Source organism: Convolutriloba macropyga, chromosome 9, assembly GCF_964194025.1.
Source record: "Convolutriloba macropyga chromosome 9, txConMacr16.3, whole genome shotgun sequence".
Taxonomy (NCBI): domain Eukaryota; kingdom Metazoa; phylum Xenacoelomorpha; order Acoela; family Convolutidae; genus Convolutriloba; species Convolutriloba macropyga.
In genome coordinates this window covers 15,359,732-15,378,891 of record NC_134476.1, presented here as the reverse complement: position 1 = coordinate 15,378,891, position 19,160 = coordinate 15,359,732, and the positions used below count along the sequence as shown (strand labels likewise).

The 19,160-nt window shown below is 36.8% G+C and overlaps 1 protein-coding gene across 1 annotated transcript in view; it reads left to right on the top strand.

Annotated features, from left to right (window-relative positions):
* LOC142345634 (PSME3-interacting protein-like) overlaps positions 1-19,160 on the top strand; it is a 305,369-nt gene that overhangs the window by 100,752 nt on the left and 185,457 nt on the right. The gene's annotated exons all lie outside the window — the stretch shown is intronic.

Sequence of the window (19,160 nt, the reverse complement as noted above, 5' to 3'; positions counted from 1 at the left end):
AAAAGACGATATCTTTCCGTTCGCAAACCAGAATTGTTGGTTTTAAAAATCCGAAATTGCATTTTTCCATAATACTCAACGGAATTTCAATAAAATAATTGTGAATCTAGGCACGGAACGTTTTTTGTCGGCAATGTCGCGAGTACTTTGTTTTTCAAATTCTGCTTTTACGTGAGCAATTAGCAGATTGTGTCCGCTATAATCCTGGATGACCGTTTGTAAATGTCAAGGTTTACAAAATAACGCAAAGGTAAATATTTTACAATCAATATAATCTTAAACTCAGCATATCAGCCGATTTTCAAAGTTTTTAATAGCCACCGTCAGCCTCTCTGGCTATTATTTAGGAGCTCTCCTTTTTACAATTCAACGTGTTTGAATTGCATAGGGGCGCCGTCTGTTTTTAAATATCTGTTCACATTTTCATGATTTTTGAAGTCAAATTGGAGGAATGATTTTGGTCACGCCGAAACAGGAAGCGGAGCGAAAAGGCGAGTGGTTTTGCGGCGAAATTTTGCTCTAATTTGAAAATAAAGTGAGAAAACGGTGTTTGAACAAAATTCGCTTTCTTGCTAGTGGTTTTTTGTTCACATGCGGTCATTTCATTTTGATTTATACTGTTTTCGATTTTTAGATCGGATTTTTTTTTGAAATGGTTTTCCCAAACCATTCATAGTTCATTCTAGGCCTAGTTTTTTGTTTGAACCAAATTTTCATTTCTCGTTTGTGGTTTTTGTTCGCATGCGGCATTTTGACATTTATTTTGCTTTTTATAGCCGCCGTCAGTCTCTCAAACGGCTATTATTGAGGTGCTCTTTCTTTTTTTAATTCGTTTTAGCTTTTGATCACGTTTTTCGTTTTACATAAGTCACGACTTTCAGGTTTGACTTCCCACTTACCTCACTCATTGTTTCAACCGTATGGTTTTTAAATCCATTCACTCGATGAATTACGCAAGAAAGTGAATACAGTCAAGGTCAAAAGAGCAAAATCAAAAGAGACGGGATAAACCGATAAAGCCCGGTCATTGTCATTGAGAATTAGGTTGTCAAAGTTCATTAGAGTGTTTGCGAGCTGACATTGGTTTTAAGCTTATTAGCTTTCAGTTTAGAAGCTAAATTAGGTATAGTTTTAGAATCCATACGGAACTGCACGCCGAATTAGAACATTTTTTGACACTGAAAAAGAAGAAATTTTGGTCAATGTCTGTTCTTTTTTCTGTTTCAGTCCTGATGTGCATCAAGCGCGTCAACGGTGGCAATCTGGTGGCTATGTTATTTTAATTTTTTTGATCGATTGTTTGGAATTGGTTCTCCCAGTTAACTCGTAGTCCGTTCTAGGTCTAGTTTTTTGCATAGTCAGTGAATATTCTCTGAATTGTGCGTCAGGACTTGTGCTATATTCTTTAATTCGCTTCACTTTGTGATCACGTTTTTCGTTTTACATGAGTCACAATTTTCACGCTTGACTTCTGACTTACCTCACTCACTTTCAACTGCATGGATTTTAAAATCTTTCATGCATTGAATAATGCAATGGTGTGAATACGGTCAAAGCCAAAACAGCAAAATCAAAAGAAACGGGATGAACCGATGAAGCCCGGGCATTAAGTCTTAGTGCATTAGGTTATCAAAATTCATTAGAGTCACTGCTTGCCTAATATCGTATTAATCGATTACCTTTCAGTTTAGAAGCTGAGTCAAGTATGACTTTAGAATCTTACTGAAATTGTTCACCGAAATAGAACATTTTTTAAACTTAGGAAAAAAGTCTGTTTTTAATTGCTCTTGAACGAAGTTCATAGCAATTATTGTAAACGTGTGTGCCTTTTTATGCAAATTTTTCGCTTGACGATTTTGCGCTTTTTTCTAGAACATTCTTTGACTTCTCAAGTGACTTTTTCAGGCTTTTTTCTTCATTTTTGAGTGATCTCTATTGCTTTCACTCCGAAGTAAAGCTTGCTGCTAATATAAAATCGTTAAGGGCCCGATAGCCCAGTGGGCAGTGCATCAGGTTATGGATTGGGAGGTCAATGGTTCCAATCCCAGCGAGGTCGAATTTTTTCTACCCACCTATCGTTCAAGAGCAATACTTCCGACGGTTTATGTTTATCTCTTTATTTTCGTTTTCTTTTTCAATCCCGATGTGCATCAATTGCGTCAGCGGCGGTAATTTTTGGCAATTTGCCGGCTATATTATGAAATAGCAGATTACAACATATCGGAGTGTATTAGATTGGTAGTACAATAGATTGGAAATACTAAAAATATGATGGCTACAGTTGAACCGCTTCCGCTTTCAGGGTGGAACACTTGGTTTGAAGGAATAGGTTATTATGACGTTGCCCTTTACGAGCCAGTTACATCAAAAAATGAAATACAAAAGGATTTCGACAAATTTAATTAGGTTTCCTCAAATTTTTGATAGCAGAGTTAACATGGGTAAATTTTTACAGGATTAATTTTTGTCCTGATCAAATTTTTACAGGTTGTTTGAGTTGAACAAAATTGTGGACAGCGAATCGACGGAGATTACCAACAAAGGCCGATGAAATCTTAGAGGATTTTATTAAAACATAAGAACATAATTTGATAAGAAGTTAACGGCGCCTTTCAATGTCAGTTGTCTGACAAGGCGATGTGTTCTCGCCTGCCTATTTCGTATACATAGCAATAGATAAAGTATTGACCTCTCTTCATAGAAATGAGTGGTGAATAGAAGTGCACAATAGTAGCAATGTAAGAAACCTTACATTTGCTGACGACATAACACCGCTATGTGACGAAATAACACCGACGAAATAACTCCAAATCTAACCCAAAGTCTAGTGGTCTATTAAAAAGCTGGTGCTCGATCTGTCAATCTTATTTCTTTAGTTGTTTCAATTCATGGTAGGCCAAAAGCGTCTATCGCGGCTATTTTCCGGCAATGTTTATGAATTTTGATAAAGATTCCTGATAATGAATTTCGATAAAGATTCCTGATTATGAATTTCGATAAAGGTTCCCGATTATGAATTACGACTAAAGATTCCTGATTATGAACTTCGATAAAGATTCCTGATCAAGAATTTCGATAGATATTCCTGATTATGAATTTCTGTAAAGATTCCTGATTATGAATTTCTATTAAGATCCCTGATAATGACTTTCGATACAGATTGATGATTGAATTTCAATAAAGATTCCTGATTATGAAATTCGAGAAAATTTCTTGATTAATAGCCGCGTCAGAAACTCCAGGCGGCTATTATTGCGCCTTCAGTGACTTGGCTATTATGACTTCAGTGACTTCCACTGCTTTGCAGTTAAGTTAAAATTTGTGTTCGTGACGTCATTTCTGCTTTTAGGTCAGTTACGTGACTTAAATAACTGAAAAAAATGACTTCTGAACTCACTTCTGGATCTTTAAATTTTATGAAATTTCACTAATTAAAGGTCAATAGTGTGCATTTAAGTAGAGCCACACATATGCCCTAATTCCTGAGTAATAGATTCTTGAGTTTTTATATCGAAGATTAATCTTGAAAAAGCTCCTTAAGGGCTTTTTCCTTGTAGAGCAAATGTGTCTCATCAAAATGACAGTCCGAATCTAACCCAAAAAGTCTAGTGGTCTATTGAAAAGCTAGTGGCCGATCTGTCGATCTTACTTTTTAGCTGATTCAGTTCATGGTAGCACACAAGCATCTATGGTGGCTATTTTCCGGCAATCTGCCGGCTATGTTTATGATTTTCGATAAAGTTTCCTAATTACACATTTCGATAAAGATTCCTGATTTTGAAATTAGATAAAATATCTTATTTATGAATTTCGATAAAGTTTCCTGATTATGAATTTCAATAAAGATTCCTGATGATAAATTTAATTTCCTGATTATGAATTTCGATAAAGAGTCCTGATTATGAATTTCGATTATGAAAGAGTCCTGATTAAGACTCTTGATTATGAATTCCGAGGAGGAATCCTGATCATGAATTTCGATAAAGGTTCCTGATTATGAATTTTGTTAACGATTCTGGATTATGATTTTCGATAAAGTTTCTTGATTATGAATTTCAATAAAGATTCTTGATTATAAATTTCGATAAAGATTCCTGATTATGAGTTTCGGTAAAGATTCCTTATTATGAATTTCGATAAAGGTTCCTGATTATGAATTTCGATAAAAAAATCTTGATTATGATTTCCAATAATTTTTCCTGATTATGTATTTCGATAAACGTTTCTGATTATCAATTTCGATAGAGATTCTTGATCATGATTTTAGATAAAGATTGGTGGGAACTGCTCTATTGAGGTCAAAGATGGCCATAGAAAGCAGCAGAATGCACATCCCTTGAGTTTTCTATAAAATATATTGCTGAGAACTATTAACCTGTTTCACGATGTCAAACAATTGGCAGCACAAGAGAAGCAACAAACAGTAAAAAGAGCTTTGATGTAAAGTATTACAGTCATGACACTGAAAGCTCTATCATCAAGACTGCTATCACTGACCATTACATGGTTTTATATCACATAAATATTAAATGCAAACTACAATTAGATACAGAACAACCCTTCACAAAAAGACTCTAAAAACACTTAATGCTTGGCCAATTTTGACAAACATGGATTTTAAACTAAAGCATGTTTTAGGCAAATTTCTAAGCATTTCAATGAAGAATGCTATTGTGATGCTAATATAAATGTAAATTTTATGAAGTTTCATGGGCCTGTGGAGGATACCTTAAATAGGTTCAGTCCAACTAAAGTATACAAACAAACCAACCGCAAACGAAGATGGATGGACAACGAAGTTTAAATTTTGCTTCACTGAGAAACAAACTCTATCAAACATTCTTGCGTGACAAGCCTGTAGCAAGTAAATTAAAGTACAATCGGATAAGAAACAAAATTCAAAAATTAGTTAAAAAAGAAACCTTATTTCAAGAAAATTTAGTTCCAACGCAAAAAAATAAAGGCAGTTTAAGGCTGTTTGAGGCTTCTTTGGGGCAGTTCGTGAAGTTGAGGGAAACTCAATGTCCACCTTGGGCATCAACAAGAGCTCGGTCAATTTGTTCAAAAGTTTTGTTATGCTGATGGATCTGAGTTGACACCTTTTCAACAAGTCAAAAACAAATAATGAAATCAAACAGAACGAAACACTCAACGGTTTTAAATTTGTACTTCGTCAAAAAAAATCAGAAATTACCGAACAAGTTTTCTCAAGATCATTACTGTGTTAATAATTTTATTCTGTTAGAAATTTTGCTTGTTCCTGTACTCGCAGTACCATTTAATGACTGCATCAGGAACAGCGTGATCCAAGAATGTTTACAAAAGGCCATAGTTACTCCAATCCATAAATTGGAAAACTTTGTTGATCCAAACATTTTGAGGCCTATTTCTATCCTTCCTACAGTCAGCAAAACAATTGCATAAATCTGGTTGTCTCAATTAAGCAGTTATCTCAACAAAAATAATGTTCTTTCTCAAAAACAAAACGGCTTCAGAAGAAAAATTTCCAGGATTACCACTCTAGTCATGCTAGGGTCTGAAATATAAATGTCCAGTAAAAAGAGCAACGTTTTCGGATTCACGGAAAGCTTTTGATACAGTGGACCATAAACGCTTGCATATTGTAATTCCTGATCTTGGCATCAGAGGGCCAGTTACACGAACTCATGTCTTCCTATCTACCAAACAGAAGTCTATCCTATCTATCAAATAGGTTATCAATTTTTATCATGGAAAACTATTGGAGTTGGTGCCATAGGTTGCAGTTCTGGAGCCTCTACATTTTATATATAATTTTATATATAATAGCTCACTCAATTTTCTAATGGTCTTGACATCATACTAACTGCCGATGACAGAGTTTTTGTTGAAAGAAATGAACAATGGTATTCTTTATCAATAACGCGTAAACGACGTTGTCGGTTGGTTGAATACTAAATCCATGGTAATAAATTGTAAGAAAACAGTGGAATTTATTTTTAGTGGTGGTGACAGGAATAAAGAAGCTACTGTTCAGCCAACCAAACTATATGGGAAAACCAGTGAACGAGAACTTTATTTAATGTACCTTGGAGTTTTTATTGACACTCATTTGAAATCTATTGAGCATTCTCAATATTTCTGTGATACACGGGGATATGTTATATCCCATTTATTTATTTAATGCAGTAAAATTTCATACGATGTGTTTATTTAGTTCATTTTGTATGTCCTTCATTATCATTTCATATTTTGTTCAATTCCCGTCTCGTGATTCTTGCAGTACTTCCTTTCTTGGTTTCCCGCTTCGTAATCAGACAAGTCTGATCACACCTTCTTGTTTTGCTATAAGCTCGTGAGCTCGTATTTTCAGTTTTGCATTTAAATTTCAGTTGATTCTCTTTCTTTGCAAACTGGCTCCGCAAGTAAGCGTAGAATAATTAAGTCAAGATTTCGCTCCGCGAATCACAATTTGGAAAGTAGTAAGCGCACCTGCCTCACGAGAGACCATTGAATTTTAATAAAAAACAACATGGCGCAGCCAGCAAACAAGCGTAAACCGTTCGGGATAGACGCTTTCTGGTGTAAACCAACACCCGACCCCCCTCTTCGCTGGGAGAATTGGAGAATGCAGTACAAACTGGCACTATTGACAAAAGAGAATATAATTCTCGACACTCTACTTGGAGCGAATTCCGAGATGGTGGACCTCCCGCTCAAGCCAATATACGAGGAAAACATAATCGACTCTTCTGCACAATTGGCTAGGGAAAGGAATGCTCGCAACAATTCCGAGTTGGAATCCTGATCATGAATTTCGATAAAGGTTCCTGATTATGAATTTTGTTAACGATTCTGGATTATGATTTTCGATAAAGTTTCTTGATTATGAATTTCAATAAAGATTCTTGATTATAAATTTCGATAAAGATTCCTGATTATGAGTTTCGGTAAAGATTCCTTATTATGAATTTCGATAAAGGTTCCTGATTATGAATTTCGATAAAAAAAATCTTGATTATGATTTCCAATAATTTTTCCTGATTATGTATTTCGATAAACGTTTCTGATTATCAATTTCGATAGAGATTCTTGATCATGATTTTAGATAAAGATTGGTGGGAACTGCTCTATTGAGGTCAAAGATGGCCATAGAAAGCACCAGAATGCACATCCCTTGAGTTTTCTATAAAATATATTGCTGAGAACTATTAACCTGTTTCACGATGTCAAACAATTGGCAGCACAAGAGAAGCAACAAACAGTAAAAAGAGCTTTGATGTAAAGTATTACAGTCATGACACTGAGAGCTCTATCATCAAGACTGCTATCACTGACCATTACACGGTTTTATACCACATAAATATTAAATGCAAACTACAATTAGATACAGAACAACCCTTCACAAAAAGACTCTAAAAAACACTTAATGCTTGGCCAATTTTGACAAACATGGATTTTAAACTAAAGCATGTTTTAGACAAATTTCTAAGCATTTCAATGAAGAATGCTATTGTGATGCTAATATAAATGTAAATTTTATGAAGTTTCATGGGCCTGTGGAGGATACCTTAAATAGGTTCAGTCCAACTAAAGTATACAAACAAACCAACCGCAAACAAACATGGATGGACAACCAAGTTTAAATTTTGCTTCACTGAGAAACAAACTCTATCAAACATTCTTGCGTGACAAGCCTGTAGCAAGTAAATTAAAGTACAATCGGATAAGAAACAAAATTCAAAAACTAGTTAAAAAAGAAACTTTATTTTAAGAAAATTTAGTTCCAACGCAAAAAAATAAAAGCAGTTTAAGGCTGTTTGAGGCTTCTTTGGGGCAGTTCGTGAAGTTGAGGGAAACTCAATGTCCACCTTGGGCATCAACAAGAGCTCGGTCAATTTGTTCAAAAGTTTTGTTATGCTGATGGATCTGAGTTGACACCTTTTCAACAAGTCAAAAACAAATAATGAAATCAAACAGAACGAAACACTCAATGGTTTTAAATTTGTACTTTGTCAAAAAAATTCAGAAATTACCGAACAAGTTTTCTCAAGATCATTACTGTGTTAATAATTTTATTCTGTTAGAAATTTTGCTTGTTCCCGTACTCGCAGTACCATTTAATGACTGCATCAGGAACAGCGTGTTCCAAGAATGTTTACAAAAGGCCATAGTTACTCCCCTCCATAAATTGGAAAACTTTGTTGATCCAAACATTTTGAGGCCTGTTTCTATCCTTCCTACAGTCAGCAAAACAATTGCATAAATCTGGTTGGCTCAATTAAGCAGTTATCTCAACAAAAATAATGTTCTTTCTCAAAAACAAAACGGCTTCAGAAGAAAAATTTCCACGATTACCACTCTAGTCATGCTAGGGTCTTAAATATAAATGTCCAGTAAAAAGAGCAACGTTTTCGGATTCACGGAAAGCTTTTGGTACAGTGGACCATAAACGCCTGCATATTGTAATTCCTGATCTTGGCATCAGAGGGCCAGTTACACGAACTCATGTCTTCCTATCTACCAAACAGAAGTCTATCCTATCTATCAAATAGGTTATCAATTTTTATCATGGAAAACTATTGGAGTTGGTGCCATAGGTTGCAGTTCTGGAGCCTCTACATTTTATATATAATTTTAAATATAATAGCTCACTCAATTTTCTAATGGTCTTGACATCATACTAACTGCCGATGACAGAGTTTTTGTTGAAAGAAATGAACAATAGTATTCATTATCAATAACGCGTAAACGACGTTGTCGGTTGGTTGAATATTAAATCCATGGCAATCAATTGTAAGAAAACAGTGGAATTTATTTTTAGTGGTGGTGACAGGAATAAAGAAGCTACTGTTCAGCCAACCAAACTATATGGGAAAACCAGTGAACGAGAACTTTATTTAATGTACCTTGGAGTTTTTATTGACACTCATTTGAATTCTATTGAGCATTCTCAATATTTCTGTGATACAGGGGGATATGTTATATCCCATTTATTTATTTAATGCAGTAAAATTTCATACGATGTGTTTATTTAGTTCATTTTGTATGTCCTTCATTATCATTTCATATTTTGTTCAATTCCCGTCTCGTGATTCTTGCAGTACATCCTTTCTTGGTTTCCCGCTTCGTGATCAGACAAGTCTGATCACACATTCTTATTTTGCTAATAAGCTCGTGAGCTCGTATTTTCAGTTTTGCATTTAAATTTCAGTTGATTCTCTTTCTTTGCAAACTGGCTCTGCAAGTAAGCGTAGAATAATTAAGTCAAGATTTCGCTCCGCGAATCACAATTTGGAAAGTAGTAAGCGCACCTTCCTCACGAGAGACTATTGAATTTTAATAAAAAACAACATGGCGCAGCCAGCAAACAAGCTTACACCGTTCGGGATAGACGCTTTCTGGTGTAAACCAACACCCAACCCCCCTCTTCGCTGGGAGAAATGGAGAGTGCAGTACAAACTGGCACTATTGACAAAAGAGAATATAATTCTCGACACTCTACTTGGAGCTAAACCCGAGATGGTGGACCTCCCGCTCAAGCCAATATACGAGGAAAACATAATCGACTCTTCTGCACAATTGGTAAGGGAAATGAATGCTCGCAACGCCCAGCAAAAGATGAATTGGCAAAAAAGTGCCAAGGTCTAATCGAAATTGGCATAAAGTGTGGACACAAGCAATGGTCATTTGCGGATCACAAAACAGTGTCTCGTCTCTACCTGAGTATCGGGGTGGAAGGAAGTCGGATCTTAAACTGTAAGAACCAGCACATCATGATCGATACACTTTCCACTGAAGAATTTTGGAAGATCGTGGAAGAGGCATTCATCCATCTTCGAAACATCACCTTCGACCGACACGTTTTTCTTATAACTAAACAACTCTACGGTAAGCTAAAAAAACTAGCAGAAAAATGTGACTTTGAAAATAAAGAGGAAACTCTGATACGTGATGTATTCATCAATAACTTGATTGATCCGGAAATTCGAAAAGAAATTCTCAAACAGACAGTGGAACCGCGTCAGGCACTAGAGTTAAAAATTAACATGGAACTTGGGATGCGTAAGACCCTCATTCCAGCTAGTGTAGACGCAATACAGTTTCCAATGAACTCCCGAACACCGAATTGGTCAAATTCGAACACTCTTCAGAGGCAAAACAACCGCTCCACACTCCATTGTTTGAATTGTGGTGTGGTCTGGCTCCCAAATGACCCTGATTAATGTATCGCAAAAGATAAGACTTGCAATAATTTTGGACTCCTAAACCACTTTCCAAATGTTTGTCGGAAACAAAAGAACGCTAAACCGCAAAACCCTAAGAAAAGGACTGTAAACACTGTGGATTAAGAACCACACCCGAAAGATTCGGTGAATTTCCTTCAGCCAGCAAAATTGTATAAATCAGATTACAGTAGCGCGGAGGATAATACGGCCTAAATGCCCTAATTGAAATTGACATGGCAAAAATTGAGCCTCTCAACATGCACATCAAAATTGGTAATATCACTACTACACTGCTCGTGGACTCCGGGAGCGCATGCAGTATTCTTGATCGTTCACTCTCTTCGCAAGTTGTAAAAAGCGGTCCTTGCACCTTTTGGATCCACGAAAAGGCTTCTCCACAACTTAGGACTTTCTCAAATGAGCCAATTCACATCGAAGGAAAGATACAGTCCCCAATCACTAGCAACGGGTGGACTTTCGTCTCAGCAACATTCACCGTCGTCGCAGACGGTCTCAAATCCCTAATAGGCCGAGACTTGTTCGACCAACTAGGTCTAGTTGTGACACAATCTTCATCACCTAAAGGTAAGCTCGTCAACAACATTTCCTCTTCGTCAGAATTCAAAGAACAAATCGCAAAAACTTTTCCGAATTTAGTATCCTGCATTGAAAGACCTAAGAATCAGGTTGCTAAATCTAACTTTCACAAAGACTTTCGACCTAGACATCAGAAAGGTAGACGTATACCAATCAATCTACAAGACAAAGTCAATAATGAACTTAAAAAAATGCTAGATGGAAAACATATAATAAAATTTTCTAGTTTTCCCGACAAGTATTTTTTATCACCAATAGTTGCCACGGTAAGGAAAGACCAAACTGTTAAACTTGCGTTGGATTCCAAAATATTAAATAAAGCAATTCGTAAGAACAAATATCAAATGCCTAATATCGACACACTTATTGAATCTATTTCTCAACAAAATAGTGCTCCTGACAAGATTTCATGGGTTAACAGAAATGCCGGCAAAATTCCAAAAAACAATGGAATATACTTTAATTGGTTTAAAGAACACATATTGTTTTCTCGATGACATTTTGGTTGTAAGTAAGGGATTATAGGAAGAATTTAAAAGTTATATCATAAGTAGTCTTAAACGGTTAGATGACGAAAATCTTCGAATAAACCTCTCAAAATGTCATTTCGCAAAATTAGAAATTGATTGGCTAGGATATCATCCTTCACAATCGGGTATCTCGCCTATCGAGAGTAAAACGTCTGCTATTTTAGCTTTCGAAGCTCCAAAGACCTTAAAGAAACTCCGTTCTTTTCTGGGCTCGGTATATTATATTGGAAAATTTATTCCAAATCTAGCTCAAATCAGTCATCCCCTCCGCCCATTGCTGAAAAAGACATCTAAGTTTGTCTGGACCGAAGTGCACAAAAATTGATTGATTGAAATAAAGAAGCGCATCGCGAACGCTACGGAAAATAGTCATTACAAACCGCAACTCGAAACACGCGTAAAATGTGACGCGTCTCGCTCCTGTCTAGGGGCAGCGCTCGAACAATACACCGTTGATGGGTGGATACCAATCGCGTTTACATCCAGATTTTTAAACTCCTGCAAAAAACGATACAGCGTAAATGAACTTGAACCTCTCGGGGTAGTCTGGTCTATCGAATATTTTAAAAATTACCTCTATGGTAAACACTTTACTGTCATTACAGATCACAGAGCTTTGCTTTCTATCTTAGAAGAAAACTGTTTGAAGAAATTTTACAACAGCCGATTAACTCGCTGGATTGATCGTTTACTTCCATTTAAATTCGATATTGAACATTTACCAGGTGCAAAAATGGGTTTAGTTGACTATATTTTAAGACATCCGGGCCTGTGGAGGATACCTTAAATAGGTTCATTCCAACTAAAGTGTACAAACAAACCAACCGCAAACGAAGATGGATGGACAACGAAATTTAAATTTTGCTTCACTGAGAAACAAACTCTATCAAACATTCTTGCGTGACAAGCCTGTAGCAAGTAAATTAAAGTACAATCGGATAAGAAACAAAATTCAAAAACTAGTTAAAAAAGAAACTTTATTTTAAGAAAATTTAGTTCCAACGCAAAAAAATAAAAGCAGTTTAAGGCTGTTTGAGGCTTCTTTGGGGCAGTTCGTGAAGTTGAGGGAAACTCAATGTCCACCTTGGGCATCAACAAGAGCTCGGTCAATTTGTTCAATAGTTTTGTTATACTGATGGATCTGAGTTGACACCTTTTCAATGAGTCAAAAGCAAATAATGAAATCAAACAGAACGAAACATTCAATGGTTTTAAATTTGTACTTTGTCAAAAAAAATTCAGAAATTGCCGAACAAGTTTTCTCAAGATCATTACTGTGTTAATAATTTTATTCTGTTAGAAATTTTGCTTGTTCCTGTACTCGCAGTACCATCTAATGACTGTATCAGGAACAGCGTGTTCCAAGAATGTTTACAAAAGGCCATAGTTACTCCAATCCATAAATTGGAAAACTTTGTTGATCCAAACATTTTGAGGCCTATTTCTATCCTTCCTACAGTCAGCAAAACAATTGCATAAATCTGGTTGGCTCAAATAAGCAGTTATCTCAACAAAAATAATGTTCTTTCTCAAAAACAAAACGGCTTCAGAAGAAAAATTTCCACGATTACCACTCTAGTCATGCTAGGGTCTGAAATATAAAAGTCCAGTAAAAAGAGCAACGTTTTCGGATTCACGGAAAGCTTTTGATACAGTGGACCATAAACGCCTGCATATTGTAATTCCTGATCTTGGCATCAGAGGGCCAGTTACACGAACTCATGTCTTCCTATCTACCAAACAGAAGTCTATCCTATCTATCAAATAGGTTATCAATTTTTATCATGGAAAACTATTGGAGTTGGTACCATAGGTTGCAGTTCTGGAGCCTCTACATTTTATATATAATTTTATATATAATAGCTCACTCAATTTTCTAATGGTCTTGACATCATACTAACTGCCGATGACAGAGTTTTTTGTTAAAAGAAATGAACAATAGTATTGGTTATCAATAACGAGTAAACGACGTTGTCGGTTGGTTGAATATTAACTCCATGGCAATAAATTGTAAGAAAACAGTGGAATTTATTTTTAGTGGTGGTGACAGGAATAAAGAAACTACTGTTCAGCCAATCAGACTATATGGGGAAACCATTAAACGAGAATTTTATTTATGTACCTTGGAGTTTTTATTGACACTCATTTGAATTCTATCGAGCATTTTCAATATTTCTGTGATACACGGGGATATGTTATATCCCTTTTATTTATTTAATGCAGTAAGATTTCATACGATGTGTTTATTTAGTTCATTTTGTTTGCCCTTCATTATCATTTCATATTTTGTTTACGCTGTATCGGTAATATCACTACTACACTGCTCGTGGACTCCGGGAGCGCATGCAGTAGTCTTAATCGTTCACTCTCTTCGCAAGTTCTAAAAAGCAGTCCTCGCACATTTTGGATCCACGAAAAGGCTTCTCCACAACTTAGGACTTTCTCGAATGAGCCAATTCACATCGAAGGAAAGATACAGTCCCCAATCACTAGCAACGGGTGGACTTTCGACTCAGCAACATTCACCATCGTCGCAGACGGTCTCAAATCCCTAATAGGCCGAGACTTGTTCGACCAACTAGGTCTAGCTGTGACACAATCTTCATCACCTAAAGGTAAGCTCGTCAACAACATTTCCTCTTCGTCAGAATTCAAAGAACAAATCGCAAAAACTTTTCCGAATTTAGTATCCTGCATTGAAAGACCTAAGAATCAGGTTGCTAAATCTAACTTTCACAAAGACTTTCGACCTAGACATCAGAAAGGTAGACGTATACCAATCAATCTACAAGACAAAGTCAATAATGAACTTAAAAAAATGCTAGATGGAAAACATATAATAAAATTTTCTAGTTTTCCCGACAAGTATTTTTTATCACCAATAGTTGCCACGGTAAGGAAAGACCAAACTGTTAAACTTGCGTTGGATTCCAAAATATTAAATAAAGCAATTCGTAAGAACAAATATCAAATGCCTAATATCGACACACTTATTGAATCTATTTCTCAACAAAATAGTGCTCCTGACAAGATTTCATGGGTTAACAGAAATGCCGGCAAAATTCCAAAAAACAATGGAATATACTTTAATTGGTTTAAAGAACACATATTGTTTTCTCGATGACATTTTGGTTGTAAGTAAGGGATTATAGGAAGAATTTAAAAGTTATATCATAAGTAGTCTTAAACGGTTAGATGACGAAAATCTTCGAATAAACCTCTCAAAATGTCATTTCGCAAAATTAGAAATTGATTGGCTAGGATATCATCCTTCACAATCGGGTATCTCGCCTATCGAGAGTAAAACGTCTGCTATTTTAGCTTTCGAAGCTCCAAAGACCTTAAAGAAACTCCGTTCTTTTCTGGGCTCGGTATATTATATTGGAAAATTTATTCCAAATCTAGCTCAAATCAGTCATCCCCTCCGCCCATTGCTGAAAAAGACATCTAAGTTTGTCTGGACCGAAGTGCACAAAAATTGATTGATTGAAATAAAGAAGCGCATCGCGAACGCTACGGAAAATAGTCATTACAAACCGCAACTCGAAACACGCGTAAAATGTGACGCGTCTCGCTCCTGTCTAGGGGCAGCGCTCGAACAATACACCGTTGATGGGTGGATACCAATCGCGTTTACATCCAGATTTTTAAACTCCTGCAAAAAACGATACAGCGTAAATGAACTTGAACTTCTCGGTGTAGTCTGGTCTATCGAATATTTTAAAAATTAACTCTATGGTAAACATTTACGGTCATTACAGATCACAGCTTTGCTTTCTATGTTAAGAAGAGAACTGTTTGAAGAAATTTTACAACAGCCGATTAACTCGCAGGATTGATCGTTTACTTCCATTTAAATTCGATATTGAACATTTACCAGGTGCAAAAATGGGCTTAGTTGACTATATTTTAAGACATCCGAATCAAAAAGCTAAGAAAGTTTCTGCCTATGATGAGGAGTTTATTCTTGCAAATTTAAAGCTAAACTCTGCATCTGTTAATTCACTTAATTTAAACACCTCAGAACCTGTATCTCCTTTAATTAAATCAATACAAGCACTTGATCCCGCACATCAAATCAAACCTAAAACTGGGGCTATAGATAAGGCGATAAATTTGCTTAGCACACGCGCAGCACTCGTACACAAGCATGCGCGTCCCAAATGCCAATTATCACTTCACTCGCTAGGCAAAATACATCTTATTGTAAACACTCACTCCAAAACTGGAATGAAAGATACCTCGCCAAGCGCGAGACTCAATTTGCTAAGTCTAATTTCCCGCAATTAGGCAACATTCCACAAATAATTCTAAAAGTCACAACCCAAAATTAGCATCACTGCTTTTTGCCTTCAATCATTCTGCAAGTCAGCTGACTAGTTCTCCTTCAAATAAATTCTAAACTGAACCATAAAGTAGATTTAAATCGTATCAACACAACAACATACAAGATGCCTTCAAAGAAAGATATCTCTAGAGTTCGTTTCAATGACGCCTCTCAAAGCGCAAATTCACCCTCAACGTCAGCGACCTCCTCTCGTTACGCAAATCAAGCAACAATTTCCGCAAATAAAACTCGCGCCGCGAATCAACCGTCAACTCCTCCAAACGCAAGTCGCGCCGCAAATCCGCTATTATTTTCAACTCCGACATCCCCAGCTTTATCTTCAAATCTCAGCGCAACTCTCACACCAAGTCGCCAAGTCCCTACTTTTGACCACATTGTCGGCAAATTATTTAGCAAATCATTGACGCCTCGCTCACTTGTAAGGACGCTGTATTAAAGGAAGTACGTGATTGAATTCTTACTAATAACAAAAGTCGTCTAAAAGCCTTAAATCTGTACATACACTCATACTGGAGAGATCTCCACGTACAATCCGGCTGAGTTTGCGTCGATGAAAAGATGGCGATTTCAAACGTATTCCGAGAGGCCTTGATTGAAGACATACACGCGAGCCTCCCGGTTACGTGGGGGTTGATCTGTATGGCCATTCATTGCTGGTGACCATATATGAACCGTGAACTCATTGGCAAAGCGACAGAGTGCAAGCCCTGCGCTGCTATTGATGATGACACAGTAACACCAGAGGCAATCCTTCCCGATGATAAATGGGTAAACGGATACCGCAGTGACATTGAGGTGGAAATAGGGATGACTCGCGCAGCGCGGGACGCAAACGCTCGGGAACATGCGAGTACGGACGGCGAGTCCCGTTTCATCCGAAAAAGCGCATGTAGACCGATACCAGTGACAGAGCGAACAGTGCAACTCAAATTGGCCCGCAAAGTTCACGGAAAGCGTAGGTCGTAGAAAAATTTGGAGGGCCTATATGAGGTTTTGGCCCCAGGATGAACTATACTGAAGGTCAGCCCAACGACTTCTGCCATCAAAGAGCAAGCAAATTGTAACAGTTCGCAATAGTGATATTGCAAAATTTGGAACGGCGAAGGAGACAAACTTCACTAAAGGTATATACAGATAGAAGAGGACCCCGAACGTGCGAGAAATTAGTGGAGGAACAAATTCAGTTGCATACCAAACAATTCTTGCGCAAACTTAAAGGCGACAAGAAAATGAAACATCGTAAACGAGATCCGGGCAGCGGAGTGTCGTCATCACGTTCCAATGTATCACGCGAGATGCGAGGGCGCATCCCGCAAATTCCCGATTTTGTCGCCCTACGAAATCAAACTGCAGAGCCTCAAACTGATTTGCCAAGCGAGTTAGTTATTCCCGCACAATCGGCTTCCTCTTCGGCACTGCAGCAAGTGGACCCAGCACCGCCACAAGGCAACCGAACCTCGGACCGTAATAGACGAAGCCCATCATATTACGGTTTCGACTCATCTTCGGAATCAGCAATTACAGCTCCAGCCAAACGCCCACGCTGAACGGGGGGTATAGAAAATTTCCAACATCCATCCGCATCAGTTGTAGAGACTGTTCAACACATGGCTGTACAACAACTTTAGGAGTGCAACATTTCTCCGGTAATCGGTGAAGTTTCGCCACCTGCACAAAAAGTGCAACCTCTAATTGATCAAGATACCCCGACACTGGTACAATCAATGACAGTTCTGGAGGCAGAAAATCAAGAACTACAAGAATAATTTTGATCATCACTAAAACTGTATGAACTGCTGAATTCGTATTTGTAATATTAGTTTATTATTAGTTATGATAACCAGCAAATAAATTGTTATTATCTTTTCAACCGGGGACCAAGTACTAATTTGTAAATATTGTTACTAATTGTATCATCAAGAAAAATTGTTAACAATTTTTCTTTTGTTGCAACAGAGGGTATGTGATACACGGGCATGCATATCCCATTTAGTTGTTTGATGAAGTAAAATTTCATACTATGTACTTATTTAGTTCATTTTGTTTGTCCTTCATTATCATTTCATATTTTGTTCAATTCCTGTCTCGTGATTCTTGCAGTACATCCTTTCTTGGTTTCCTGCTTCGTGATCAGACATGTGTGATCACACCTTCTTGTTTTGCTTATACGATCTTGAGCTCATTCTTTCAGCTTTGCAATTCAATTTCAGTTGATTCTCTTTCTTTGCAATCTCGCTCCGCAAGTAAGCGTAGGATAATTAAAGTCAGAATGTCGCTCTGCGAATCACAATTTGGAAAGTAGTAAGCGCACCCGCCTCGCGAGAGGATATTGAATTTTAAGTACCTTAGAACTGCTTCAAGGTATCACTAGACTAGGCTTCTTCGAAGCCATTTGATGACTTTTTGCCACTGAGTGATGTGTTTTTGCTGAGTGGATAACATGACCGTAGCTTCCGAAAACCAACTTAATTTTACGATTATAGACGATTAAAAGCTGTTAAAGCATCTAACATAATATTGTCAATTTCCATGAAAGATTTAATTCTGAAAAATATCAATGCTGAAATTGAGGTCAAGCTGCGACAATTATTTGTGTTTCTAAAGAGTCTTGGAAAAGAATCCCAGGTGGAGTGCGCAAAACTAATCGACAACATTTTCTAAAAATCGTGCCTGCTCTAAACTTAAGTCGAAACTGTATTTGCAATCTTGGAAACAGGATCTGGTCCAGCTGTTTATTGAAAGGAACCAGAAAGGTGTATTTCGGCATATCGATTAAAAGCTCAGTAAATGTGCGAAGCTTGCACAGTCAATCAGCAACCTTTGTTACCAATTTTGATGCCCATTTCTTGCTTACTTTTGGCAATGAGGAAATTTGGAAAAAAGATCTTAGTCACACCGAAGTAGTACAGAGCGACAGAGTATTTTTCAGGCTTATAATTTGGTCACATTGGATTGAAGTGTTGTGAGATAGCTGTGTTTGAAAAATGTTTTCAGTGCTTTTAAACTCCAGGATCGTTTTTTAAAAAATTTTAGGACAATAAAATTGCGGTTTTATGCTGGGTTTTGTTTCTTTGTCTGATGTATTTTTTCGCTTTAGATTGTTTTCACGTCAAATACCTTGAAAGAGCATTTGAGAGCAAAGGATGACGCCATTTCTTAAACCAATTTACGAAAGTTTAATTGGGTGATCACCGATTGACCTCACTCTTTAAAGCACTTTCGGTTCTTTGTTAAAGTTTTTAAGCTTAAAAAGCCCTTCCAAGTTCATTAAAAGAAACAATTTTTCAAGGTATTTTAGAAATTTTGTAAGTTTTACAGGTTGCAGCAGCCACTCAATTCTATATCTGTAGCTACCTATTTTTGCGGTTATTACATAATATTTTTGGCTATTTCAAAATTTGTGTGTTATATGTTGCGATTTGTTCACAATGATAAAATACCGAAACATGAGGTTTCATTTCCTTATTAAAATAAAAA